The sequence below is a fragment of the Humulus lupulus genome, chromosome X, assembly GCF_963169125.1.
Source record: "Humulus lupulus chromosome X, drHumLupu1.1, whole genome shotgun sequence".
Lineage (NCBI taxonomy): Eukaryota > Viridiplantae > Streptophyta > Magnoliopsida > Rosales > Cannabaceae > Humulus > Humulus lupulus.
In genome coordinates this window covers 262,085,864-262,113,742 of record NC_084802.1, presented here as the reverse complement: position 1 = coordinate 262,113,742, position 27,879 = coordinate 262,085,864, and the positions used below count along the sequence as shown (strand labels likewise).

Below are 27,879 nucleotides of genomic sequence, written 5' to 3'. Positions count from 1 at the left end.
ATACACTGGCGAACCTGCCCCCCAGTGAGAAAGACTACCGCGTGCTCGTGACGGACGAGACGATGGTATTCTGCAAGCTGATTTTCCCAAATCAGACTTTGAATTTGAAAAGGCCCCGGGGGCCTCCCCCAGCTCGCGACAACAGGCCGATCGTCGCGGAGGAGGTCGCAGATGACGAAGGCGAGGAAGAAGGTGAGGAAAGTCCTCTGGTGAGGAACAGGAAGAGGAGCATGGAGGTCGCCCAGGGGATGAGCGAGGAGAGGGCCCAATCCGGAGCAGCCGCGGGTCCTTCCGGTCAAGGTAACTCTTACTTATTTAAGAACGTAGATAGGGCCACTGCAGACCCCCGGCTGGTTAGGTTCAACCCTAGGCAGCTCGTCCATCGTCACCCAAGGAATCCGGACCTGGACACGCTCCTGCTCCACTGCGTTGACCAGCTCGTGCTGGACAACCAAGAGAGTCGGCCCAAGGGTACCGTAGTAGTAGATAATACCCTAGCCTTTAGGTCGGCCATTTTTGAGGAGTACGGGACTAATTTACGCACGTGGCCTGCGCTCCAGAGGGGCATCTATGCTCCGGGGATTAGGCAGTACGTAGAAGAGTCCAGCCCCGATTCAGAACCGGACCTAGAACCTTCGCCAGTTCCCGAGATAATGGTCCTAGGCTCTTCCAGCTCGGGGGGTAGGGCTCCCTTAGTATTTGCTTTCTTATTGCCTTTGGACCTTTTGTCTTTATTTCTGTATGATTGCTAATAACCGTGTTTTTTGCTCTTGGCAGAAGAGATGTCTCAGCCCGGGAATAGTCTGCGGGGCGTTGTGTTCGGTGGGAATCCCCCAGCTGGGCCGAGGTTAAAGAGGCTTCGCGAGTCCAAGAGCTCGGCCGGGGCCTCCACCAAATCCCCAGCTGCGGAGAAGGAGAAAGCCTCGCCATCCCAGGTCGCGGGGGCGAACCTTCCTGTCGCCAGGACAAGACTCATGCACCCGCCACCCCAACGATCTCCACTGGCCACCCAGGACGGGGTAATAGAGGTCGGGAATCTAGCCGCGGCAGCCCCGGACGTGCGTATCCCGGTCGACCCCCGGGCTCTGGAGAAGATGCCCGAAGCATTCCGGGGTACGGTGTATGAGTCGGCTAGCTACGCCGTCAGCCACTATTACAATATAAGGGAGAAGGAGCTCCGGGCCATCGAAACAACGAGCCCGGTCCGAGTTATAGAGTCTGCTATGGACATGACTTTAACGGTAAAGTGCCCCCTTCTTTTAAGGCTTTGACACTCACACGCCGCCTTTTTCCTTCCAGTTTGCTAATTTATCATTCTTTTCTTGCAGGGCATGGCTGCCGCCTATAGAGGCATCGTTAGGACCAAGGCCCAGCTCGAGGGTTTGGAAGCAGATCGCCAGACCGCCCTCCAGGAGTCTCAGGAGGCGAGAGACGCTCTGGCGGCCTCTAAAGCCGAGCTAGAGAAGATCCGCTCGGAGAACCAAGAGCTTAAACGCTCCCTGGCCGCATCCGAGCTAGAGAAGCTTCGCTCCGAGAACCTAGAGCTTAAAAACTCCCTGGCCGCATCGCAGACAGATCTTGAGGTGGCGAAGGCCGAAGTCCAGGCCTCCCAGGCCGCCCTAAAAGACGAGCGGGTCGTGTCGGAGCAGTCCTTACAGGACCTGTTCTATCACTGCTGGTCCCACAATCCAGACGCGGACTTCTCCTTCATGCCGCCGGACCTCTGGACATTCTTGTTGCCGCGGCTTCAAGCCCGCCTGAATAAAGAGGCTCCTCCATCGGAGACTGGAGAGGCATCTGCCGCGGCGGAACAGGGCGAGACCGCGACCTCCAAAGGGCCAGCTGATGGGGCTTAGGATGCTCCTCGTTTACGTACTTTGAACACTTTTTTATTGTAATTCTCTTTTTTGTGTGGGGCGTTTCCGCCTCGAGACAATTTGCTCAACCAGTTTTATATATATATTTGTATGCATTTGGTCACAATTTATCTTTTTATTTTTATGACTTAGTTCAAGTTAACATTATCCGTGTCCCGGGCTCTCTAAAGAAGATCCGCGTTCAACAAATTTTAGTTAACTTTTAAGTTTTATGACCTGGTTAAGACCAGGAACTTATTTTGAAAAAACTCAGATCGCGTCAACTTTTATCCGTATCCCGGGCTCTTTTAAAGAAGAACCACGGTCAACAAATTTTTGTTAACTTCTAAGTTTTATGACCCAATTAAGACCAGGAACTTATTTTGAAAAAAACTCAGATCGCGTCAACTTTTATCCGTATCCCGGGCTCTTTTAAAGAAGAACCACGGTCAACAAATTTTTGTTAACTTCTAAGTTTTATGACCTGGTTAAGACCAGGAACTTATTTTGAAAAAACTCAGATCGCGTCAACTTTTATCCGTATCCCGGGCTCTTTTAAAGAAGAACCACGGTCAACAAATTTTTGTTAACTTCTAAGTTTTATGACCTGGTTAAGACCAAGAACTTATTTTGAAAAAACTCAGATCGCGTCAACTTTTATCCGTATCCCGGGCTCTTTAAAGAAGAACCACGGTCAACAAATTTTTGTTAACTTCTAAGTTTTATGACCTGGTTAAGACCAGGATAGGACTTAGTTTGTGATGACTCTTATCCGTAGATAAAAATTAACACCCAAGTCATTAAGGAGACCTGGATATATCCAGGTACCATATGCCCCCCAAGTAACTGGGAAAGGGTCTTTCGTTGTTACTTTAAAATTACACTTGCAAATAACGAGAAACATTTGATTTTTATTTATACATGGAAGGTGACCTTCTAGGTCTTACAAATGTTCATTGATAATATTTCTTTAGGTGGATTGCATTCCAAGTCCGCGGGACCGCCCCTCCACCAAGTCGAGCTAATTTATAAGTTCCCTCTTTGATGACTTCGATGACCTGGTATGGTCCTTCCCAGCTTGGTCCCAAAACCCCCTCTTTGGGATCTTTCCCGGCCAGGAAAACTCTCCTCAAGACCAGATCGCCAACGCTAAAGGCACGTCTTTGACTTGACAAGCATATCATCGACGTACACTTCCATGTTTTTCCCGATCTGATCCGTGAACATTCTATTTACCAGCCTTTGGTAGGTAGCCCCGGCATTCTTAAGACCGAACGGTATGACCTTATAGCAATAGACATTAGTCGGGGTCATAAAGCTGGTATGATCCTGGTCTGCTGGATTCATCGCGATCTAATTGTAGCCCGAGTACGCGTCCATGAAGGACATGAGCTCGTGCCCCGCCGTGGCATCCACCAGTTGATCGATCCTCGGCAACAGAAAGCAATCCTTGGGGCAGGCTTTATTCAGGTCGGAAAAGTCGATACAGGTCTGCCACTTCCCATTGGGCTTCGGAACTAACACGGGATTGGCAACCCAAATGGGAAATCTGGCTTCGCGGATAAAGCCACATTTTTTGAGCCGGGCCACTTCTTCTTCAAGGGCTTCGGCTCGGGTTGTCCCTAAACGCCTCTGCTTTTGAGACTTTGCAGGGACGCTTTTGTCTAGGTGGAGCGTGTGCATGATTACGCTCGGACTGATCCCTATCATGTCCTCGTGCGACCATGCGAATACGTCCAGGTTCTTTTTCAGAAACGCAGTCAGTTCCGCCTTTCTTCTATCGCAGAGGTTCTTTCCGAGCTTAACCGTCCGTGACGGGTTTTGTTCATCGATGCCTACCTCCTCGAGATCTTCAATAGCTTGGAGCTCGGACCTGTCCTCGCCTACTCGGGGGTCCATGTCCTCGCTTAAGGCGAGCTTTTCGTCTTTGGAAACCCGAGGTTTTTCAATCTCAGGGGCCGCCTTGGGTCCCTACGATTCCTCTTCATCCTGAATGGCCATCGTCACCTACCCGGGTTTAGATTTTCCCTTCATGGAAATGCTGTAGCATTCCCTGGCAGCGAGCTGATCGCCCTTGATAGTGCAGACCCCTGTTGAAGTAGGGAACTTCATGGAGAGGTGCCGGACGGACGTGATAGCTTCGAAAGCAACGAGCGTTGGTCGGCCCAAAATTGCATTGTAGGCAGCGGAGCAGTCAATGACTACGAATTCGAGCAGTTTGGACACTGTTCGGGACTCGTCGCCTAGGGTGATCACTAGCTCAATCGTTCCTATCGCTGCTGACTCTTCTCCTAAAAAACCATATAGCATCATCGAGGTTGCCTTCAGCTCGGAGACGGTCAGACCCATTTTTTCTAAGGTGGAACGGAATAGGAGATTCACCGAGCTCCCATTGTCCACTAACACCCTCCTTACTCTCTGGTTGGCGAGCTGGACTGCTACGACCAAGGGATCGTTATGAGGGAATTGGACATGGCCCGCGTCTTCCTCCGTGAAAGTGACTGGTTGTTTCTCTAATCTTTGTTGTTTTGATTGACGCTGTTCCGGGACGAACTCCCCTCCATTGTGGGCCTTCAACTCATTTATGTACCTCTTCTGGGCGCCTCTGCTCATGCCAGCCATGTGTGGCCCTCCAGAGATGGTGGAAATCTCTCCCTCGACCACGGGGGGAGGGACGTCCTGATCTACTCGAGGTCCAGGTTGACTGGCTGGGATCTCCAGAGCGGGTCGACCTGTCGGGACCCTGTTTCGCGAGTATTGCGCCAACGGACCTGCTCGGATGAGAGTCTCGATTTCATCTTTGAGGTGCCTGCAATCTTCGGTATTGTGCCCGACGTCGTTATGAAAACGGCAGAATTTCGAAGCGTCTCTCTTTCCCTTAGGGTGCTTTATTGGCTCCGGTCTTTTCCAGGGGACTCGCGTAGCGTTGGCCAGGAAAATATTCTCTCTGGTTTGGGTGAGCTCGGTATACGTTGTGAACACGGGCTTTATCCACGGACTTATTCTTCTTTTGACCGTGCTGGACGTTTTCACCATTCCCTTTTCTTTTGCCGCCACCGGGCTGGTTACTCTGCGTGACGTCGGGAGTCGCTACTACGATCTCTGTTCCCGTCCCAGCGGGCTTCTCGAGGACCTGGCTGGTCCCCGCGGCTGAAGCTTCAGCTTCTTCCAAGTTTATCCATTCTTGGGCTCTGTTAAGGAATTCACTAACTGAGCTAACCCCCCTCCTTTGAATATCCTTCCACAGATCTCCGCCTACTAGGATCCCGGTCCTCATAGCCATGAGTTTGGAGCTGTCGTCGGCGTCTCTGGCTCGAGCAGCGACATTTGCAAATCTGCTCAAGTAGGCTTTTAGCATTTCTCCAGGTTGCTGTCTCACGTTAGCTAGGGAGTCGGCCTGGACCCTGGCGGCCTGAGAGGCGCGGAATGCCCTCTTGAAGTCAGCCGAAAAGGTCTTCCAGGAGCTGATTGACTGCCTTTTACTTTGTTTGAACCACTGCCTGGCAGGTCCAGTTAGGGTGGAAGGAAAGATCAAGGAACGAAGCTCTGGCCCGATGTTATGAGCCATCATTAGGGTGTTGAACATCCCTAAGTGATCAGATGGGTCTCCATCCCCGTTGAACTTTGACAAGTGAGGCATACGAAAGCCAGAAGGGTATGCCGTTGCTGCTATGTTGGGGGCGAAGAGCTCCATCTCATCCCCTGAATCATATTCGTCTTTTTCTTTCTCCGACAGGAGCTTCTTCATCAGCTCCTCCATTTGAGTTAAGCGCTCTAGGGTTTTGTCCTGAGATCCTGGGTTATTCCGGGGCTGTTCAACAGCTCCGGACCCGTTGTACATATTAGGCGGGTTATTGCCCCTCCTATCTGGAGATAGGTCATTTGGGGCATTCCCGCCATTACGTACTTCGGATCGGACCCCAACTGAGCGGGCCTGGCTACCATCCCTAACTCGATCCTCTCTGTGAGAGTTGAGGCGATCTCGAAGGTCGCCTCCATGGGAATTATGGTGACTTTGTGCTGAACTTAGTCGCTGTCGCAGGTCTCCTCCCGAAAGATCACTCCGTGCACTACCGGTCCAGTGACTCCTGCTGGACAGGCTCGATGTGCGTCTTTGGCGGCTCCGACCTGATCCTTCCCCCGGCACCCTGCTGCGCCGGGAAGGCCCGGCCGATGGCGGGTCTCTCCTACTATTTCCGTAGGTTGGGATGTCTCTGACGGTCTGAGGAGACGGATATCTGATGGGAGAAGGAGGATGCCTGACCGGAGAGGCGATCCTAGTGCCGTCCGGACGGACTAAATTTGGTGGGGGCCTCTCGGCCCTGCCAGCTTGATGGTTTCGCGCTGGGCGATCTGGACGAGGAACTGGACGTTCTTCGGGGACGGGCTGACGTCTCCGGATCCCCTCGGCCCTCCTTTGGGAATTTCCCCGATCTCTTCTGAGCGTCCTCGAGGAAGGCTGAGAGCTAGGGGTTGACGTCCTAACCGAACGGCTGTACTGCTGCTGTTCGGTCTGAGGCATTTCCCTGAAGTTCGCCTCTTGATGGCGTGATGAAGGGGTGGAGTTGGCTGCAGGGAGTCTACCTGAATGGCTATGTCTGGATCGATTACTCCGGCGAGACTTAGGAGCCTCGCCTTGCCTCTCTCCAACGTTACCGTTGGTTGTGAGAGGGGGTAGTCGACTCAGAATATCCTGGATTTGCTGACCAGCTGCTGCTAGCTGGCTCCTCAGCTGAGCATTCTCCATCTCCACCGTAGTATAATAACATGGATTCGGATTAGGCGGCCGGAGCGCCGAACTACTAGTGTCGTCTTGGCCGGCCGGCTGCTTTCCTGGCCTTTGCTGGACTTCAGGAACTTTCTCCTCGGGGAAGGCAACATGGCAGGCCTCCTGCCCATCATGCTATTCTGTCTCGTTGCCATGTTTGGATCGAGTGGTCACCATAGTTGTATGTTTGTGGTAGTACTAATTGGACTTGCTCTCAATGAAAGCACCAAACTGTTGACGCGGTTCTTCGGCAACAGATAATTAAGAGAAGAAGAGAAAGAGATTAGTACTTAAAAGTAGAACCGTCGCAGATATAAAATCTTTGTGGAAAGAACTAGGTGACCCTAAACACGTTTTTAAGTGGTTCGAAGGTTAAAATCCTTCTACTCCACTAGTCAATATTATTGATCTTTTCTGGGTAATTGGTTTACAAAATATATAGTTCTTACAAGACTATTTTTTCCAACCCCTATCAACTCCCAGGGTCTCCATATTTATAGGAGAAGGCACCTGGAAATTGGTAGGGAGGTCATCCCGTGACCTTACCATTTGTCATATCAAGTCTGTGATATTCATGATTAATTCCTAAACCTGACACACAAGTGTGGTCTAATCAGTATGGAAGGAGATAATGGGCCGCACGGCCCAACCCGTCCGTGGGTGTCTGAATATGCACGTTCCTGCGGCGTGTCCGAGAAGTCAGGGGGATATCGGACACGTGATGGCAGGATTATGCACGTTTATCTTGCGTGTTGACTTCCCATAGGGTCAGAGCTTCCTGAGAAGCTCGCTACCGGAGCAATCCATAACCCGAGCTGATCCGTCAGTGGTCGCCGGATGTTGTTCCCAGCTCCTGGTGCAACAAGAGGGAGCTGGAAACAGGACCCCCTCGAGCTAGAAAGGGCCCGTCCTGAAAATAGAGCATCTGGCCTGTGGGAGCCTCGGGCTAAATCATGTTTAGTCCGAGGCTCGTCCTGCTAAACAGCCCGTGGGAAAACCAGGGCGTACAATTATAATCGATAATATTATAATTTCAGATTTTAATATAGGGTAATAATTTCAAATTATAATATGGGGTAATAATATAATTTTAAATTTTAATATACAAATAAATATACTTTTGATTTAAAAACTTAAAATATGATTAAAAAAAACAAATACCAATACCCATGTGCAATTTTCTAATTACAACTAAAATAAATGAGTGTTTCTTAATATTTTTATAGGTTATCTGTTTTTTTTAAAAAAAAACTATATATATAAACTTTATCATCATTTGTATACAATTAAATTGTTTCTAAATTACATCATGAGTTTTAAATTATATGAAAGAATAAAAACTTTAGAATGTATTAATTAGACTTATTTCTTTATCAAGAGTTCCCTAACATATGTGTACATATACATATTGATCGTGATTCAACGCGTAAGACTAGCATGTTTTTTGTTAGGGGAACTAGAATGTTTAAAACACTAAAAATAATAAACCCACTTCACTTAAAAAGAGTTACACATTTTTCATTCTTAGCTCTTTTCCCACACGCTAAGAATCATGGCTTCAAATCAAATACATAATAATAATGGAATACTCTTAATTTGTTTTATTTTTAAGAAAAGGATTTATTCGATAATAAGAGTGGGGCTTTAACCAACTTATGACATGTAATAATCAAACTAAGATTGTATCTATGTTAAGACTCGATAAAATTTAAGACTTGAAAGATAAAAGTTTGTCATATTCTCCTTTAGTCATAGATATTAGGTAAAAATCAAATGGACAAGTCACCCTAATAATAACATTAAGGATAACGATGTCGTATTAGTATATGATCAAGACCAATTACCGTAGATAAGAAGTATTTTAATTAAGTCTAGAAACTTAATTATTCTCACCCTTTAAGTGCATTTAACTTTTAGAATTTGTCAAAAACCACTCTAAGTACACCGGTGGGTGGGTGTTTGGAAAAAAAAACTTTTCGTTATTTTATTGATACTTTAGGTAACTTAAAAGAGCTTCCAAAATTTAAAACACTACTACAAAACTGGGCTTTCCCGACACCCAACCACGACAGTCAACTCTGTTGACTGTCGTAATTGCTTAGCGGGACTCTACGCCGACAGTTAACAACTGTAGGCATAGAGACCAACGCCGACAGCTAATAACTATCACCGTTGCTTTTGACTGTCGTTATTGACCCCAACGCCGACAGTTAATTCGAGACCAATGCCGACAGTTAAAATGTGTCACTATTGACCCCAACACCGACAGTTAATTCAAGAACAATGCCAACAGGTAAACGGTGTCGCTATTGACCCAAATGACGACAGTTAATAAAAGTCCAATGCCGACAGTCATAAAATGTCACCAAAATTCAAATAAAATATTATAATTAATTAATAGTATAATTTTAAAAATAAACTAAATTATGTAAATATATATTTATAAAAATTATGTATTTATTAAAAACTTTTAAAGCTATATTTGTTTTGTTTCTAAATTTTTCATATTATTGACTTTTGTATTTATAATAATTTTTATATTAAAATTAAAATTTATTATTCTGTAACATATTTATAAAATTAACTATATTATTAACAATATTATTCTTTAACATATTTATAAAATTTGTATTAGTTAAAGTAGAGTTGTTTTATTAATTGGAAAAATATTGTTAAAAAATTAATGAATAGTATAATTTTAAAAATAAAGTAAATTATGTAAATATATATTTATAAAAATTATATATGTATTTATTAGAAATTTTTAAAACTAGATTTTTTTTTGTTTCTAAATTTTTCATATTAACTTTTGTATTTATAATAATTTTTATATCAAATTTTAAATTTATTATTCTTTAATATATTTATAAAATTAACTATATTATTCTTTAACACATTTATAAAAGTTGTATTAGTTAAAAAATAGTTGTTTTATTAATTGGAAAAATATTGTAAAAAAATTAATGAATAGTATAATTTTAAAAATAAAGTAAATTATGTAAATATATATTTATAAAATTTATGTATTTATTCAAAACTTTTAAAACTAGAGTTCTTTTGTTTATAAATTTTTTATATTATTAGCTTTTGTATTTATAATAATTTTTATATCAAAATTTAAATTTATTATTCTTTAACATATTTATAAATTAAATTAACTATATTATTCTTTAACACATTTATAAAATTTGTATTAGTTAAAAAAGAATTGTTTTATTAATTGAAAATATATTGTAAAAAAATTAATGTATAAATTTATTAGTTATGATTTATTTATTAATATATATATATATGTTTAAATAATTTTTTTATAAAAACGTATTGGAGCAATGCCGACAGTTAAAATGTGTCGTTGTTGGTAAACTGATTTTTTTTAATGGGCAATGCCGACACCTATAAGTTGTCGCTATTGGAGGCAATAACGACAGCTTATAAGTGTAGGCATTGCCCCTTAAAAAAATTTCACACTCTAAAATTTTTAGTTTCCCACCACACCTCTCTTTTTCCCTCTTCCTCTTTCTTTCTTCCAGCCAACGTTCCAGCCAACGTTCAGCCACCAGCAAGCCGCGTGTGACTCGCACCACCTGTCACCTCCGACGTCACTGACGCTGCTGACGCTAAACAACCAGCCACGCGTCTCCTCTGCAAGGTACCCATTTATTCACCTCTGCATTACCCATGTACTGAACTGTGTTGGGTTTGTTTGTCCCGAGTACTTCAAAGCTGATTTTATGTATAGAACTTTGTGGTTACAAGATAGTCTGTCAGAGGATATTACTAGTATCTTGTATGATGTTTTTGATTACTTTGAGGATGTTAGGGAACAACAAGGGAGGGTTTTCGTTCACTGTTGCCAAGGGGTCTCCTGGTCCACATCTTTAGTAATTGCTTATCTTATTTGGAGAGAAGGCCAGAGTTTTGACGATGCTTTTCAGTATGTGAAAGCAGCGAGAGGAGAGAAGGCTAGAGTTTTTCTTGTCTGAGATTTTTTATCACAGGTTTGTATTTTACATATGTTTTGGTTTATGCTTTTGTGTTGCACACAAAGTGTTTGATAAAATACACTTAGTGTGTTGCCTATTTGAGTTGCACACACTATTTCCTTCTTGTTTCTTGATCTCTTACACCTTTTTTAAATGCCCTGTTATATATAAATATACATATATATCCTTGATAATTGGCCCAAACTCATGTGTATTATATATATAATTAGGAAATCTAGCAATGGTCCCCTAAAGCATCGGTGTTAAATAAAACAAACACAGCTAAGAGAAGAAACTGGAGAAGAAAACGAGTTTTCAAATACAAAAAACTGATGATACATAGAGAGAGAGACTGAGACAAACGTAATAAGGCATGCTGCTGTTTGATTGCTGAGAAAGTTTTCAAGAATGATGGAAAATATTTGAGTGTGCAAAATAGTATATAGCTTATAATAGCTAGACTTACCCCTTAAAAAAAACTGGTAAAAGTAGAAAAACACAACCCATGAGCCATCAATCTCTTTAATCTTTTTTATTTATTTCTTTTTTTGGGGTGGGAGCCTCGTGGGTTTTCTTTCTTTTTTACTTTGCAAAAATTAAAGTTGGGGGCACTGGTGTTAATTATTTCTTCTCTGCAATTTTCTGTTTACTGGTTCCCCTGATGCTTGACACCAGAGTTCACATTCAATCATTTTTAGTGGTTGTGTGTGTATGGTTCTGATTCATCATCAAAAGTTTGGCCAAACCAGAGTTTGACATCTTGGGGTCTATTTTTTAAATTCTTACAAATTCATTATGTTATTAGTATTATTATTTTAGAAAGTAAATGTTGACAGGGATTTAAGCATAAACTTATTACTCTTTTATTTATTTTATTTCATGTTTTTGAAAGGCTCTTTGGGATAAAACTCTTGAGCTCAGATTTTTACTTCAGAAAGCAATCTAAAGTTCAAATAAATCATCTCAGGTATGTTTTAATGGTTAAAACTTATTAATTTGGATTCTAATTTTTTAAACATATTCAGAGGTATATTATTTTATTCTTTTTAATATTATACAAGTGTATGTTAGAGGAGTTTGAATATCTTAAATATTCATCCATAGTGAAGTAGGTTTTGGGATTATAATTGTGTGCTGCGGTGATAACGGAAGGTTGAGAACTTGCATGTCTTAGTGAAGTAGGTTCTGTGATATATATATATATATAATTGCGTGCTGGGGGAGATATAAGGAAGAAAAATTGTTTGTTGTTTGAATTGATATTGACAGATGGTTATGTTACAAATATAGGGGAAGTGCTGTCCGTTTTAAATCATAAAAAATAGTATGAATGATTTAGATTATGAAAGATTAACGTTTCACTTTCATTTATATTCAAATAGAGCTCAAGTAGTCATATATTTTGACTACTTCAAGCTTTCAAGTAGTCCTAATCAATTCCTCATTCTAAGTTTGCTCAGCAGCATAAACTTGAGTGACCTCCTCATATTTCTTTGTTTCTGATGCTAGTAAAGCCTATATAAGAAGAATACGAATTCATCACTTTTACAGAAAATTTTAATTGATTAAAAAACTTGACGCCCTCATTTTCAATTCATACTTACTCCTCGTCTGAATAACCGAAACAAATACTATCTATTTATTTCAAATTGGCATAATTTAACTTTACTCATCAATCAAATGCTCTAATATTACTACAACTACGGTCTTGTACTCCAAGGAAAGGGATATTATATATATGTACGTATAGAAGAAAACAAGATTAATAGCGTGATGACTTCAAGTTTTGATGATCCAGCTTGATTAATATAATTATATATGTAGCAGCCCTTCACAATTTGAGATCTTAAAAACACTTATTGATTCAATTATTTCAGGTTTATAAGTACATATATATAATATTATTTATATACACATAATTAATAATAAACTGGTTTAATTGATATGACTTGGAGAAAACTAGTTGAGGATCCACGTATATGATTAAATGTAGCTAGACGGTTTCCCAAATATTTCCTAATTAAGTTTGTGTTGATCATTTGGAGTTTGGTTATAGTACTCTTTTTGTTTCAAGAAAATTGAGTTGTGGGAAGTTTAATGCCAATAGGAAGTTTCACATATGAAAACTAATTCAAGAGATACGTAGGAAAAGTAAAATAAAATGAGTTTGAGAAAATATAACCAAACATATATCTGTATATTAATAAATAAGATAATATTATGAATATTCAAAATTATACTAAAATTAAAATTGACATTAATAATACACATAACCACATATACAATAACAATACACATATACAGTCTTATTTTGAAATAGTAGTAATTAAAATTGATCATGTGTCATTTCATTTGTGCCTGGCTTCATTGTATATATATATATTTTTATAATATTTCTAACTTCAGGAGCTTAATTTAATTATATATTATACATAGAGTTCGTGCATGCCTCAATTATAAAGGGGATTTATCCATTTGTAGTAATTATTTATAAGATTAATTATCTATTTTTTAAAATATCTATTATATACTAAAAAAACATAGTTTTAGTTACAATAATTTTTCTGAATACAAGTAAAAAATTTGTGACTAAAGAAAAATCATCTCACTAAAAAATATGTAGCTAAAAGTATTAGTCACAAAAATCACAATTTGTTGTTACTAAATGTATTTTCAGTCACAACAAACGTTATCAATAAAAATAATAGGTTGTGAACTAAAACTACAGTGGTGACAATTTGTGATTAAGTATGACTTTTTAGTCATAGATAATTTTTTGTTGTGACTAGAAGTGGCATTTAGTTACACAAATATATGTTGTGACTAAAAAGTTACCACTAAATGATACCTTTATTTAAATGTGAAACATAGCAACAAGTTAAATAGTAAAACATAAAATTAAAAATGGCAGCAACAAACCATACTAAGGCAAATTTATTCTATTTAGCAACAACAATGAAGCAGCTTTAGATTTTCTCTCTGCCTAGACTTTTTAATTACCTACAGAAATGTTCAGATCTAAAATCTCACTACATAACCACTATCTAAATATCTACTTTAAACTCCAAATAAACACCAGTACATCTCACCCATAACTACAATTTTTCAACACAACAATAAATGGGCATTGAAGAGACAGAACTAATTGCTTATGTCAATTTCAGGGATTACAACAAATAAGAGGCCTTCATAAACATTATTCATGAATTTTACTAATGGGGGCTCTTCTTTTCAAATTTTTTATTGCTGAACTTACTTCTGAATCTCTTTATTGGAAGAAAATAAGTTTCTTATATTTTGAATTTTTTTTTAGATTATTTAATTGAACATAATTCTGAAAATAGATTTTTTTGTGTGTACATTTTTAGACAAAATAATGGCAATCGATAAAGAATGGATGTCAGCGGATAGATTATCAGTGAAATATAAGGATGGAGTTGAGCATTTCTTGGAGTTTTGCACAAGAAATGCTAAAGATCCTAATAAAATTTGTTTCCCTCGTATTAAGTGTGGTAATGTTCAAAGAATGAAAATTACTGAGATAAAGGGTCACTTATTTAAGTATGGAATAGATAAAAAGTTATAAGATGTGGTTTATGCATGGAGAAAAAATCACATTTAGTAGAGAATCTCCATCTAAGAAGAATAATTGTGATTATGTGAATGATGATGAGAGAGATGACATTGCAAAAATGATAGGTGACACACAATTTGAATCAGATTTTGATCCAGTGAAATTTCAATCTATGTTAGAGGATGCTGAGAAACCCATTTACCCTGGTTGTAATAAGTTCACCAAACTGTCAACACTTCTTAGGTTGTATAATATAAAAGCCAAACATGGCTTGAGTGATAAGAACTTTACGGATATACTTTCCTTTCAACCTCACTCACATTCAGTGGCGTTCTTGGATCCCATTAACCATCAATTACGCATTGAGATTAAAAATATAGTTAGGCTGTAAGTTTATATAAGTTTCATTCCTTAAAGTATATTATCATTTTAATAGTACTTGTTTGCTAATTAAAATACTTTTATTATATATAGTGCTTTCACGCTATATGATACGGAAAAAGGAAAAAGAGTTGTAAGTCTAAAGTATTATAGTCCAAAAGTAAGTAACATTCAACTTTATAAAACATAAGATTTATATTATAAGTATACTAACAAGAATATGTAATATACTTTTACATTTGTCCATGTTAACAGTGCCGACAACAACCAAAAACCACAGAGTGCAGTATCTACTGCATGAAGTATGCTAGGGATCACATTTCACAACAAAGAACCAGAGCATATCTATCGAATAATGTAATAACTAAATGTGTTTACCTTTTAACTTTAATAATGTTATATTTTAATTTCATAAATATTTGACATGTAACTTATATTTTAAATTATTTGCAGTTCAATTCAGATTTACCATATACTGACGCTGAACTTAATGAAGTTTAAGAAGAGTGGGCAAAATATATTCTACCGCATCTCGTTAATGATGGCATGCATGCTTAGTACCTATGTGAGGGGATTTAGTCATTTTTTGAACTTTCTAGTTCTTTTATTAGAAATTGTTAGAACTAATCAAATACAGAATCAATCTAACAAATTATAGGTTGAGTTAATTTAGCTTTTTGAGGTGCATACTGTGCAAAAGATTCATTTTATGACAAATTTTTTTGGAACTATGTATTTCTTTTATTTAGAAAGTGTTAGAACTAATCAAATATAAAGTTAATGCTACAAATGTTAATTTAATTTAATTTTTTATGTGTATTCTTTTACTGCAATTTTTGCGTTGATTTTGAAACCAGGGGGCATTGACAACATATTTGCAATGTCCTCTGGTGTGGAAACTTTGCGACAGTTAAAAACTGTCACCATAGACAGTCAATCACAACACCTAATAACTGTCGGCGTTGCCAGCAACAACGACACCTATTAACTGTCGGCGTTGCCAGCAACGGCGACACCTAATAACTGTCAGCGTAGCCAACAACGGCGACACCAAATAACTGTCAGCGTAGCCAGTAACGGTGACACCTAATAACTGTCGGCGTAGCCAGCAACGACGACACCTAATAACTGTCGGCGTAGCCAGCAACGGCAACACCTAATAACTGTCGGCGTAGCTACCCTATGCCAGCATAGGCAAATATGACAGTTAGTCGACTGTCGTCGTTGCTCAATAACGACAGTTAAAAACTGTCGTGAAATCCAATTTTTGTAGTAGTGAAACACTTTAAATGAGCTAGATTGGCCTACTAATTCGTGGTTTAATAGTCTGTGGTTGACCTTTATTATATACTTACACTGACAAATTCTTAATATTGGATTAGTAGCTAATTGCAAGAGGTATGCTGTATTTGATTTAATTTTAAAAAATTTCAATATTTTACAATTTTGAATGATAACTGTAACGCCCTACTTCCTTAGAGCCGTTACTAAGTGGGTTTTAAGACAAAACAGTGCAATGAACTCGCTAACCGAGGTTTTGAAACAAAAGTGTGACTAATAAAAAGTTAAGGCTGTAATCTTTGAAAATGCGTTGACTTAATAAAAACTTCTAGTATTAAACGATTGGGATCCCAAAATAAGGTTTGAAAACTATTTACATCTTGAAATAAGTTTACAGTTGATCAGTTCTAAAAAAATCATAGATTATTACAGCCATTTTCAATTAAACCCCCAACCAAAGCAGTCGGGCAGGCCAAACATGTACGCGTCGCTTCACGCTCTCCGTACTCATGGTTGGTTGACTCAGTCATTGCCCTTACCTGCAACACAGAGCACCCGTGAGCCGAAGCCCAGCAAGAAAACTCATGCAAAACATAACATATGCAATTTATACAGTTTATCATAACAGATAATCCACAGATAAACAAGTCAACCATTAGACTAAGCAAACACGGCCAAGCCGCCCCAGAGCCTTACCGAAACCTGGGGTATCGGTTCTCACCGCGAGGATAACTCATGTATCCCTTGGGTCCCACCCTGAATATAGCATAACACATGTATCCACCGGGCCCCGCCCTGACTATAGCGTCCCATGTGCTAGGTGTTACTTCCGGCCCCGCTGCCGTACCCGGCCTACGCTGCTCTCGGCCCTTGCCTTTCATTCCATTATAATCACACATATAATATAACACAACAACATGCAATCAAATATTAATTCATTTAAGTCTGCACCCTAACATGTGATGCAATATAGGGCCGTTCCCTGCAATCATCTCATCATGCAACATGCAACATAGGGCCGCGCCCCACAATCATACTATGGGCCCATGCCCTATCCTACGGGTGTTATAGTTTTCTTACCTGCATTCCGAGCTTTCCGATGCACCAAGGCCACAAGCACTGTCCTCTAGCACGAGCCTCCTCGAAATCCTAGTCACAACACACATAACACTTTTAATACTAACCAACCCAAAACCACTTCCCGGGACCAATCCCGCCCTCTCGGAACCTCTAAATCCCTAAAACGATACATTGGAACCATCCCCCGAGTCCCCGGGCAAAAGCCCTAAAAACCAGAATTTTGGGTGTCAAAATTGGCCTAGGGCCGCGGCACCCCCTTCAAGGGCCGCGGCGCCCAGCGACTTGGCCTCCTCCTGATGCAACCTCGCGCCGCGGCGCCCAAGAACAGGGCCGCGACGCTCATACGCGAACCCAGATTTCTGGGTTTTCTCTTGCGTTTTCTCCGAGCTAAAACCTTCCCAAATCATACCAAACCAATACCCAAACCCCAAAATCAATATAAAACTTCAAATGGGCCATCTAACAACCCATAAACACTAGATTCAAGCTCAAAACACAATCACACCCACAAATCCACCCAATTGATTTCAACTTCAACAACTTAAACCCATAGGCCAAAAACACAAACCCAAGCTTGAAAAACCTAAACCATACCTCAAAATCTTAAACCACAACAGATAAAACTCTTAAAATTGTCTAGGATCCTTACCTTTAAGTGGAGAATCCACCCTTTGCTTCCTTGAATCCACCTCCAAGTCTCCAAAATCAGCTCCTTCCCCTCTTCTTCTTCTTCTTCTTCTTCTAGCTTTTCTTTCTCTTTATTTTTGACAAAACCAAACAATGACCAAGCCCCAAACCGTGTACCCCATATAACCCAGCTGCCATATGTTAAATTCCCAGCCTAATGACCATTTTACCCCTCCTTGCCTATCCTTTCCCAACTAAACCTCAAGGGCACTTAAGTCCTCTTACTTCTATTTCATTTCTACCATTTTCTATCTAGAACTTGTTACTCTCAGCAGTAACTAATGGTTACCCAGGTTACTCAATCACCAATAACCATTACCCGCTAAATCTCAACTTAACCATAAAATTCCCAAGGTACCCCTAGGCTCCTCCCGAGCCGGGTATAAAATTCCCGTTGTGACTCTTAAGTAAACTAGCTCTCTAGGACCGTCTCGGCACGTGCATCACAATAATAACACCACACTCACGTGGTACAATTCACAGAATACAATTATCACATATATGCCCTCAGCGGGCTAAAATTACAATTATGCCCTTCTAACACGATCCGGGCCTACATGCATACTAATATACATAGTCATGCATCTCAGATAAACAAATAGTCATATAGCATGCTTTAAATCATAATCATGCATTTAACTCATCAAAGCCACACATAGATCCCATCATGCCCTCCTGGCACGCTAATCAAGGCCCTTAAGCCTTATTAGCGAATTTGGGTCGTTACAACTATCCCTTCCTCATAAAAATTTCGTCCTCGAAATTTATCCAAACACATCATTCAATAAACCCGCTGCTCTGACCCTGAATCCCAAGGTCCACCGCCTTTACTTTAGTTCCCAACAACACTCTTTCAAGCGCAACAAATCTTGCCCCACAAGATCTTGTCTAACGGCCATACTCTCGATAGCCTCTCGTTTACACCGCAACCCTGCTGAAGCCTCAGGGTCTGCCTAGATTGCAATGACCAATTCATCGTCTTATTCCTGATTCCAGAGATACTCAAAAGTCATCACCTCTACTAGGTGGGATCAGCTTGTAGGCTCCGCCAGCCTAACCCTTAGTACAACTTCAGAATTTTATGCTGAATCAAGAGTCAGAATTCTCCCTTCTTTCTCTGAACACCATACAAATCCTTGTCTGATATTACGTAGAGTTACAAAGCTTTCCCTCCGGAACTTTATTTCCTCATGATTTAACAATTTACCAGCTCTTTATTCTTTCAGATAGGCAGACACTCCTGCCTTAAGAAGTTTCAACGACCTCCTTGGCTTTCTCTCTGAACTAAAGCCAACCGGTAGTATTCACTACCCTTTGTCTCTTACCATGTCCTATGTCGTGATACTTTAACAAGACGCCAGCAACTGCCACCACGACTAACTTACCAGGGATTACACTTCCCTTAATACCTCAAGTATTCGCCTACTCAGCGCTCAATTCTTTAAGATATCCGATAAACTTTCAGACTGCCACCCCACTTGCAATCAACTGATAGTCCCAGATTCCCACTCTGTTCTCTTCGTTCTCTAGATCCTTTCCAAAAATTTAAAACACTATAGGGTCTCAATTCAGTATTGTCGACGTTCTATCCTGAAACCAGTTCACCTGACCCAACAACATTAACTCAAACAACCGAGTTAAAACTTTTCATGTCCAAACGTCTTACTTAAGGTCCATTGTGGTCTATCCCCACGATGCACCACCACATCACCTAACCCCTCAGGGTCCAAAGGAAAACACTAGATTCTGTCACCCGCTCGACCCTCCCGGTACCGCGTACCCTAGGAGGTGGAATGATGTCCATTTAGAATCCTCATTCAAAACCTAACTGGATCCTTCACTCGATCCTCGCGGATTATGTCTTATCTCCTCCATTGTCTGTTTGCAGTTCATATGCAAGACCCTTGGGGGGAGAAAGACCTATCGAAGACGAACTCTTGGCCCAACTGCTCGAGGGCGAAGAGAATCCATCCACGCTGATTCCAGAAATTCCATTTTCACGTTCTAACCCAAATCCTCCACCAGCTCCTACTCAGAAAATGGCCAGGACAAAAACCAAGGCTAGAAAAAGACGCAACCCTTACTCTCCAAGTCAGCCTCCTGCTGATGCTCCCTCGACCAGTGGTCGAGGTGAATTCCCTCCTGAAACCGAAGTTCAGAGGCGTGCCCGTCCTCGCCATGCCGACCAGCCGACTGTCGAGTGGCATGTGGTATCCCCAAGTACGGTGAAAATTAGCATGATCAGCAACTATTTAAATAAGTACAATCTGACGGGGATAACCCTAGTCAGACCTTCCATCGACCAGCGAGCCAACCTGCCAGGGGGGGCTTATAGCGCCTGGTCGAGATACCATATCGAGGCGGGTGCCACCCTGCCTCTTCATTCATTTTTCCAAGGGGTGGCAAACTACTTTGGGGTGGCCCCTTTTCAAATTAACCCGAACGGGTATAGGATGCTGGCCGCGCTCTATATTCTTTATAAACTCAAGAAATGACCAGCCCCTTCTCCTCACGAGGTCAATTATCTGTTTGATCTCAAGTCCAACCCCAACCAAGATGGTACGGGGTTTTCCCACTTTTTCCACCAGGAGACCGGACACACCTTTCTGTCCGAAACCACTCATACCTCCAATGTGGGGAAGTATCATATGGAGTACTTCCTAACGCCCGACATCGCCGCGGACAATCTGTCCTTCACCCGAGGAGGTAAGGAAAATAATGATCCTTTAAATAGTAGTTTCTGCGCTTTAAATCTTTCTTGTCGTAATACTTCACTATTCCATTGTGTTCCAGGTCCATGGTTACGCCCGACCCCCACACCAGGAATGGAGTCGAGGGCAGCACTCTTAGTTAGTATGTCAAATGCTGCTAAGAGTGCAAAAAACTTGATCAATGAGGCTAACCTTAGGTTGGCTGGCCTTAAGAGCTCCCAACCTGCGACCAGCGAACCCGCGGCGGGTGGTGTTCACACTGATGTGGTACCTGAGCAGGGACCCGAGCAGCAACCTCAGGCGCCTCCTCCTAGAAGGAGGCCAACTGGGGTTACAATAAGGGAACCTGCTGTTCCCCACCAAGCAGCAGAACCGTCGGTCCCCAAGGGCAAGGGGAAACAAAAGGCTGTTGAGCCTACCGAACTGTCTAACAACTCATCAGAAGTAAACGGTATATCATTCTCATTTTTGAATATTCTGCCAATTCCTTCCCATCTATTTGATGGGGACGGCAACTTTAGGAACGCCCCTTCTTTAAACTCAGATTTCTTCCAGGAACTAGGTAGTTCAGTAGATAATGTTACGAACAGTAGGTGTAGCTCGGGTATTTTACTTGTAATCCTTTCACTTCGATCTCTGCTCCTCGTGATTCTCTAATCTAACTGTTCGAATTGTTTTCCTTTGTGCAGGTACGGACTCTGAGGACTTCTTTGAGCATTACCAAACCGCTGCTGCTGCTTCTGTCCCGAAGGACAGCAAAAGGGCTCAAGGGGAAAGCAGTAAGACTCCCTCAAAGAAGGCTCGAACAGAGGATGCTCCCAGCGCCGGCCCTTCTAAGAAGAATACGACACCTCTGCCTCCCACCGAATAGTCGTCGCTTGTGCCTGAGAATCGACAGCCGTCTTCTAGGGCCGCTGGTTGAGAGACTTTGGACAACTTGTCCGAAGGCTCCCTGTCCAGCCTCGTTGTCGGGTCGGCCAGGGAGAGAATTTATAAGCTCTCAAAGCACAGGCACAGCCAGGCCGCCATCAATGAAACTGCCTCAATGGAGGCCGACCAAATCATCAACGACGGTTGAAGGAAATAGTAAGCGTAAGTCAATTTCTATTGTTTCATCATTTATTCTGACTTCTATTCCTTACTTTTTCATTTTTTGTTTTCAGGGACTGCTGTCTTTGACTGCTGGCTGGCGCCGTACCGGGGCGTTGGTTTCTCATGGATAGAACTTTGACTCCAGGCTTACTCAGGCTAAGCAAGCACTCGAGGATGAGAAGCAAAAGCTGCTCGAGGAAAAAAAGGAGCTGTCCAAGCTGAATGAACAGCTATGCGAGGTCCAAGCCACCCTCACCCAGGAGCTTCAGGAAAGTCAAGGGGCTCTGAAGAAAGCCATCGATGAGTGGCACAAATGGAGGGAGCATTCTATACTCCACACCCAAGAGTGCAAGCAGCTCACTCTCGATCTGACCGCCAGCAGGGATGAGTCAAAGAAGCTTGAGGAGCGGGTGCTTGAGCTCGAGGAGGATAGTGCCAAAACTCTGAAGAAGTACAAGGAAGCAACCTTCCTTTGCTTCTACGACTTCTGGAATCACAATCGGGAGGCCAACATTAACTATCTCTCCGAGCGGCTGCAAAGGACGCTGATGGCGCAGTGCGCTGCTCGATTGGAGGTGGAAGAGAGAGCCAAGGCCAAAACCCCTGCTGCTGATGCTGCGGCTGGACCTCCGGCTGATCAGAGTGCTCCTAACCCAGTGGACCCTCCTGCTCCCCGACAAAATTAATATTTTTTATTATTTTTTCCAGCTTTTATGGCCCACGGGTCTTTTTGTAAAGACAATTTTTTTCTTTTATTGCTGCGAGGGCAGCTTTTTTGCTTATGCCTGAACAATTACATCCGAGCAATACTGCTCGCGGTGTAAAGGTCTTTTCCATTTAATTTCATATTTACATCCGAGCGCTAATGCTCGCGGTGTAAACGATTCCCTTTCTGATATTATAATATTTCTTTTATTATAATACCTGTTCGCATGACCGAACTTAGCATAGTACTTTGGTTTGATTTTACAAAACATAAATTTTTGAAAAATGCTCTAAGTACCGTAGCATGCTTTCACTTATTTTATTCATGTGTTTACATACCTCATGGTATGCTTTGCTATCGATGTACCTTATATGCCCCCCAAGTGATCGAGGAGCTTTAGGTCCTTGGTCACTTGCCTTGACCACGACCTGTGCCAACATTACTGCTCGTTGCAAAATTTAATACTTGTAATACAGCAAAACAACACACGTAATGAACAAATATTTGTAAAAATAAATTTACAAAGGCTGGCAAGAATGACTGGCTGCGCACAGTCCCTTATAATCTCGTATTAAAAATGGACTAATCATGTCTTTACGAGTGATCCTAAAAACAGATCTTACATTTATAAGCGATTAGCCATACAACGTGGCTAACCCTTTTTTTTAAAACTTGTAAAAAGTAAAATTTAATACAAGCTAGTCCTTTAAAAAGCGTTGTTTACTGATAATACTTGCGCAGGTGTTCTCCATTCCAATAGCGTGGAATGAGATCTCCGTTTATGCGTGCAAGTTTGTAGGTGCCCGGGTGAAGGACTTCTTCAATCTGGTACGGTCCTTCCCAATTGGGTCCGAGTACTCCAACAGTGGGGTCGCGGGTGTTCAAGAAAACTCGTCGTAGCACCAAGTCACCGACGTTGAATTTCCTTTCTTTCACTTTCGAGTTAAAGTACCGGGCGACCTTTTGCTGGTACGCAGCTACTCGGAGTTGGGCTTTTTCTCGTATTTCATCAATTGAGTCTAGGGACTCCATCATCAGTTGGCTATTCTGGTCCTGGTCGTATGTTATGCGTCAATGTGAGGGGGGATCTAACTCGACAGGTGACATGGCCTCATATCCGTAGGCCAAGGAAAATGGGGTATGACCTGTCGCCGTTCGGTGAGAAGTTCTATACGACCAGAGGACCTCAGGCAGTTGCTCTGGCCATGCTCCTTTAGCGTCTTCAAGCCTCTTCTTCAGGGTGTCCTTAAGAGTTTTGTTCACAGCCTCGACTTGTCCGTTTTCTTGTGGATGCGCAACTGAAGAAAAGCTTTTGATAATCCCGTGCCTTTCGTAGAAGTCAGTGAATAAGTCGCTGTCAAATTGGGTTCCGTTGTCTGAAAAAATCTTCCGAGGCAAACAATAGTGGAAAACAATGTTCTTGATGACAAAGTCAAGAACTTTCTTGGTCGTTATGGTAGCGAGCGGTTCAGCTTCAGTCCATTTGGTGAAGTAATCGATCGCCACAACGGCGTACTTCACTCCACCCTTTCCGGTTGGCAAGGATCCAATCAAATCTATCCCCCATATTGCGAAAGGCCACGGACTCTGCATCTATTTCAAATCGTTTGGAGCTGCTCGTGGAATTTTGGACAACCTTTGACATTTATGGCATTTTCGTACAAACTCCATCGAATCTTCGTTCATAGTCAGCCAGAAGTAGCCTTGCCTTAGAATCTTTTTTGCCAAACTTTGCCCCCCAGCGTGGTCTCCGCAGAAACCTTCACGTACCTCTTTCATGAGCTCCTTAGCTTTTTCTGGTGTAATGCACCTGAGTAATGGCATTGAATATCCTCTTCTGTACATAACACCATCGACCAGTATGTACTTAGCAGCCTGCCTTTGTAGAGTTCTGGCTTTGTTTCTATCTGTTGGTAGCACACCATCTGTTAAATACTCCAAGTAAGGCGCCATCCATGTATCGTCCATTCAGATTTCCATACTGGCTTCTATTGCTCGTATGCTTGGCTCACTCAATCTTTCTACTGGCACAATGTTCAAAGTATCAGCATCTTTCGTGCTCGCGAGTTTGGCTAAAGCATCTGCATTCGAATTCTGATCCCGCGGTATTTGCTGGAGGGTATACTTCGTGAACTGGGCTAGCAGGTCTTTGGTTTTATTCAAGTAGGCCACCATCTTTAGGCCTCATGCTTGATACTCCCCAAGAATTTGATTCACGACCAGCTGTGAATCACTGTAAACATCAAGCGTCTTTATGCTCATATCTTTCGCCATTCTCAGCCCAGCGAGGAGTGTTTCGTATTTGGTTTCATTATTTGATGCGGCGAAGTCGAATCTAATGGCGCAGTGAAATCGATGCCCTTCCGGCGTTATCAATATCACTCCTGCTCCTGCGTGGGATTTGTTGGACGACCCATTCGTGAATAACTTCCACGAAGGAGTTTCATCTTGGGGCTCAGGCACACTAGGCTGCTCGCACTGTTCGCTGACTGGGAGTTCGGTGAACTCTGCAATAAGATCAGCCAAGACTTGTCCCTTTACTGCTACTCGCGGTGAATATGCGATATCGAACTGCCCTAGTTCGACTGCCCATTTTAGTAAACGCCCAGTCGCCTCTGGCTTTTAGAGGACTTACCGAAGGGGCTGGTCAGTGAAAACTGTGATAGGGTGGGCTTGAAAGTAAGGACGTAGCTTCCTCAAGGCCAAGATTAAACAGTATGCTAACCTCTCGATGGGAGGATACCACAGTTCTGCTCCGATCAGTCTCTTGCTTATATAGTACACTGCTTTTTGTACGCCTTCTTCCTCTCGTACTAGTACCGCACTAGCAGCAACTTTAGTGATTGCCAGGTAAATGAACAAAGTTTCTCCTTCGATTGGCTTTGATGAAATGGGAGGCTGTGCCATATGGGCCTTCAAGGCCTGAAAAGCTTGCTCGCAGTCTTCCATCCATGCAAATTTCTTATTGCCCCTAAGTAGATTGATAAAAAGGACGCACTTGTCTGTTGATTTTAAAATAAATCTACTTAGGGCTGCAATCCTCCTGGTTAAACTTTGTACATCTTTCATCTTTTCTGGTGATTTCATGTCGATTAGGGCTTTTATCTTGTCGGGGTTGGCCTTGATTCCTCTTGAATTTACAATGAAACCCAAAAACTTCCCTGATCCAACTCCGAAGGAACATTTGAGAGGATTTAATTTCATCCGGTACTTGTTCAATACATCGAAACATTCTTGTAAATCCTTCACATGTCCTTCTGCCTTTTTGGACTTTACCAGCATTTCGTCCACGTATACCTCCATGTTTACCCCGATCAATTCTTTAAACATGTGGTTAACTAACCGTTGGCAAGTCGCACCTGCGTTTTCCAGTCCGAAGGGCATTACTTTATAACAGTATAAGCCCGTATCGGTCCGAAAGCTAGTGTGATCCTCGTCAGGGGGATGCATGCTAATCTAATTGTAACCTGAATATGCATCCATGAAGGAGAGGGTCTCGTGTCCTGCAGTAGCATCGACCAACTGGTCGATTCTTGGGAGTGGGAAGCAGTCCTTTGGGCAGGCTTTATTGAGGTCTGTAAAATCCACACAGGTTCGCCATTTACAGTTAGGCTTGGGAACCAGCACTGGATTGGAGACCCACGATGGATAAAACGCTACCCTGATGAACCCATTCTCCTTTAACCTCTCTACTTCTTCTTTTAAGGCTCTCGATCGATCTTTATCATGCAACCTTCTTTTCTGTTGCACGGGCGGAAAAGTCCTTTCTATGTTCAGGACATGGCTGATAACCACAAGGTCTATCCCAGCCATGTCTTTGTGCGACCAGGCAAAGACTTCCTGGTTCTTCCGCAAAAATTCAACTAGTGCATGCTTCGTGGTTTGTTCCAGGTTTTTCCCGACCTTCACGACTCTGGTCGGGTCTTTTCCGTCGAGTTGGACTTCTTCCAGGTCCTCGACGAGTCCAACGTTCTCTTCAAAATCCCCAAAGCGAGGATCTAAATCTCTATCCTCACTTTGGGCAACACCCTATTTGGTGACCTCATCACCGGATTGGGCTTGTGTATCAATTGCCATCTGCAACCTATCTGAGGTAGTGCTCTTTGATGTTCCCTTTTTCGCCTTCGTGACTGAGGCATTGTAGCACTCTCTGGCTTCCCTCTGGTTTCCCAATACGCGTCCTACCCTTGCGTATGTCGGGAATTTCATGGCTAAGTGCCACATAGAGGTAACAGCCCGTAGATCAACCAGTACAGGCCTCCCAATGACGTCATTGTACGTCGAAGGACAATCAACTACTATAAAAGTAGCGAGTAATGTCCTGGTACCAGGCACTGTACCTGTCATCACTGGTAGTCTGATTGATCCTGCGAGGGCGAGTCCCTCACCAGAGAAGCCGTATATTGTTTGGTTGCAGGGCTCCAGGTCTGTAACGAACAATTTCATGCGATCCAGCGAAGACTTATACAAGATATTCACTGAACTTCCTGTATCGATCAGCACTCTCTTCACCATCATGTTGGCCATTTGGATATCCACGACTAGCGAATCAGAACGTGGGAACCGAACATGCTTGGCATCGCTATCAGAGGTTATCTCGCCCTCTTCTGATCGAGCCTTTTTTGGCGTGCGGTCTTCCACAGTCATCATCTCGATGTCCTGGTCGTGGCGCAGAGTCCGAGCGTATCGTTCCTTGGCCTTTCCGCTGTTTCCCGCGAGGTGCGGGCCTCCACAGATGGTTAACAATGTGCCAGTCACAGGGGCAGGCTGCAAAGGTGGCGAGCGTTGGCGTGTGGGCGCTTGCTCGTTGCCACCTGGAGCTTCTCGTTGGGAATTTCTCGAGGCCCGTACGTATCTTCTCAAGTGTCCTTGTCTTATAAGGAACTCGATCTCATCCTTCAGCTAGTTGCATTCGTTGTTATCATGTCCACAGTCGTTATGATAACGACAGAACTTGGTAGTGTCTCTTTTCGAAATATCCTTTCGAATGGGGGCAAGCTTCTTATAAGGCATGCTGGAACTCGTGGCCTGATAAACCTTTCCTCGAGACTCAACAAGGGCAGTATAGTTAGTGAACTGAGGTTCATAACGGCTACCCTTGGCTCGTTTATTGTCAGAGGTGGAAGGCTCATTGTGTGGCCGTTTCCCCCCATTTTTTCCATTGCCGTTCCTGTTGCCTTTGCCGTTGACATTAGGCTTAGACCCATTGGCGGCTTTGGCAGGCTCGGCTGCCTTCTTATCCTTGCCTGGAGGCTTTCCATTGTCGGCAATAGCATCTTCGAGCTTGATGTAACGATCAACCCGGTCCAAGAATTCCTGGGTAGTTCTAACCCCATCTTTTCGGAGACTTTTCCAAAGAGGGGTGCGACGCCTAACCCCTGCGGTTATGGCCATCATTTTGCCTTCGTCCCCCACCGTTTTTGCTCCAGCTGCTGCTCGCATAAAGCACTGGATGTAGTCCTTCAATGGCTCTCCATCCTGCTGGCGTATTTCAACCAGCTGGTTTGCCTTGGTCGGATGCACACGACCTGCATAGAACTGTCCGTAAAAATCCTTTACGAACATCTCCCAGGAAACTATGCTTGCAGGAGGGAACTTGAAAAACCACTCCTGGGCGGCATCAGAAAGTGTTGCAGGGAAGATCCTGCACCGAGCATCTTCTAACACTTTCTGAATGTCCATTTGTATTTCAAACTTATTGACGTGAGATACCGGGTCACCATACCCATCAAAGTTCGGAAGCGTAGGCATTTTAAACTT

At 42.5% G+C, this 27,879-nt stretch overlaps 1 long non-coding RNA gene across 1 annotated transcript; it reads left to right on the top strand.

Moving 5' to 3' along the window:
• Positions 1-10,116: 10,116 nt before the first annotated feature.
• On the top strand, positions 10,117-15,349 carry LOC133803881 (uncharacterized). Its single transcript, XR_009878185.1, has 6 exons — positions 10,117-10,273; positions 10,445-10,622; positions 11,500-11,574; positions 14,656-14,722; positions 14,818-14,919; positions 15,016-15,349. It is a non-coding gene; the product is annotated as an uncharacterized LOC133803881 (long non-coding RNA).
• Positions 15,350-27,879: the final 12,530 nt, after the last annotated feature.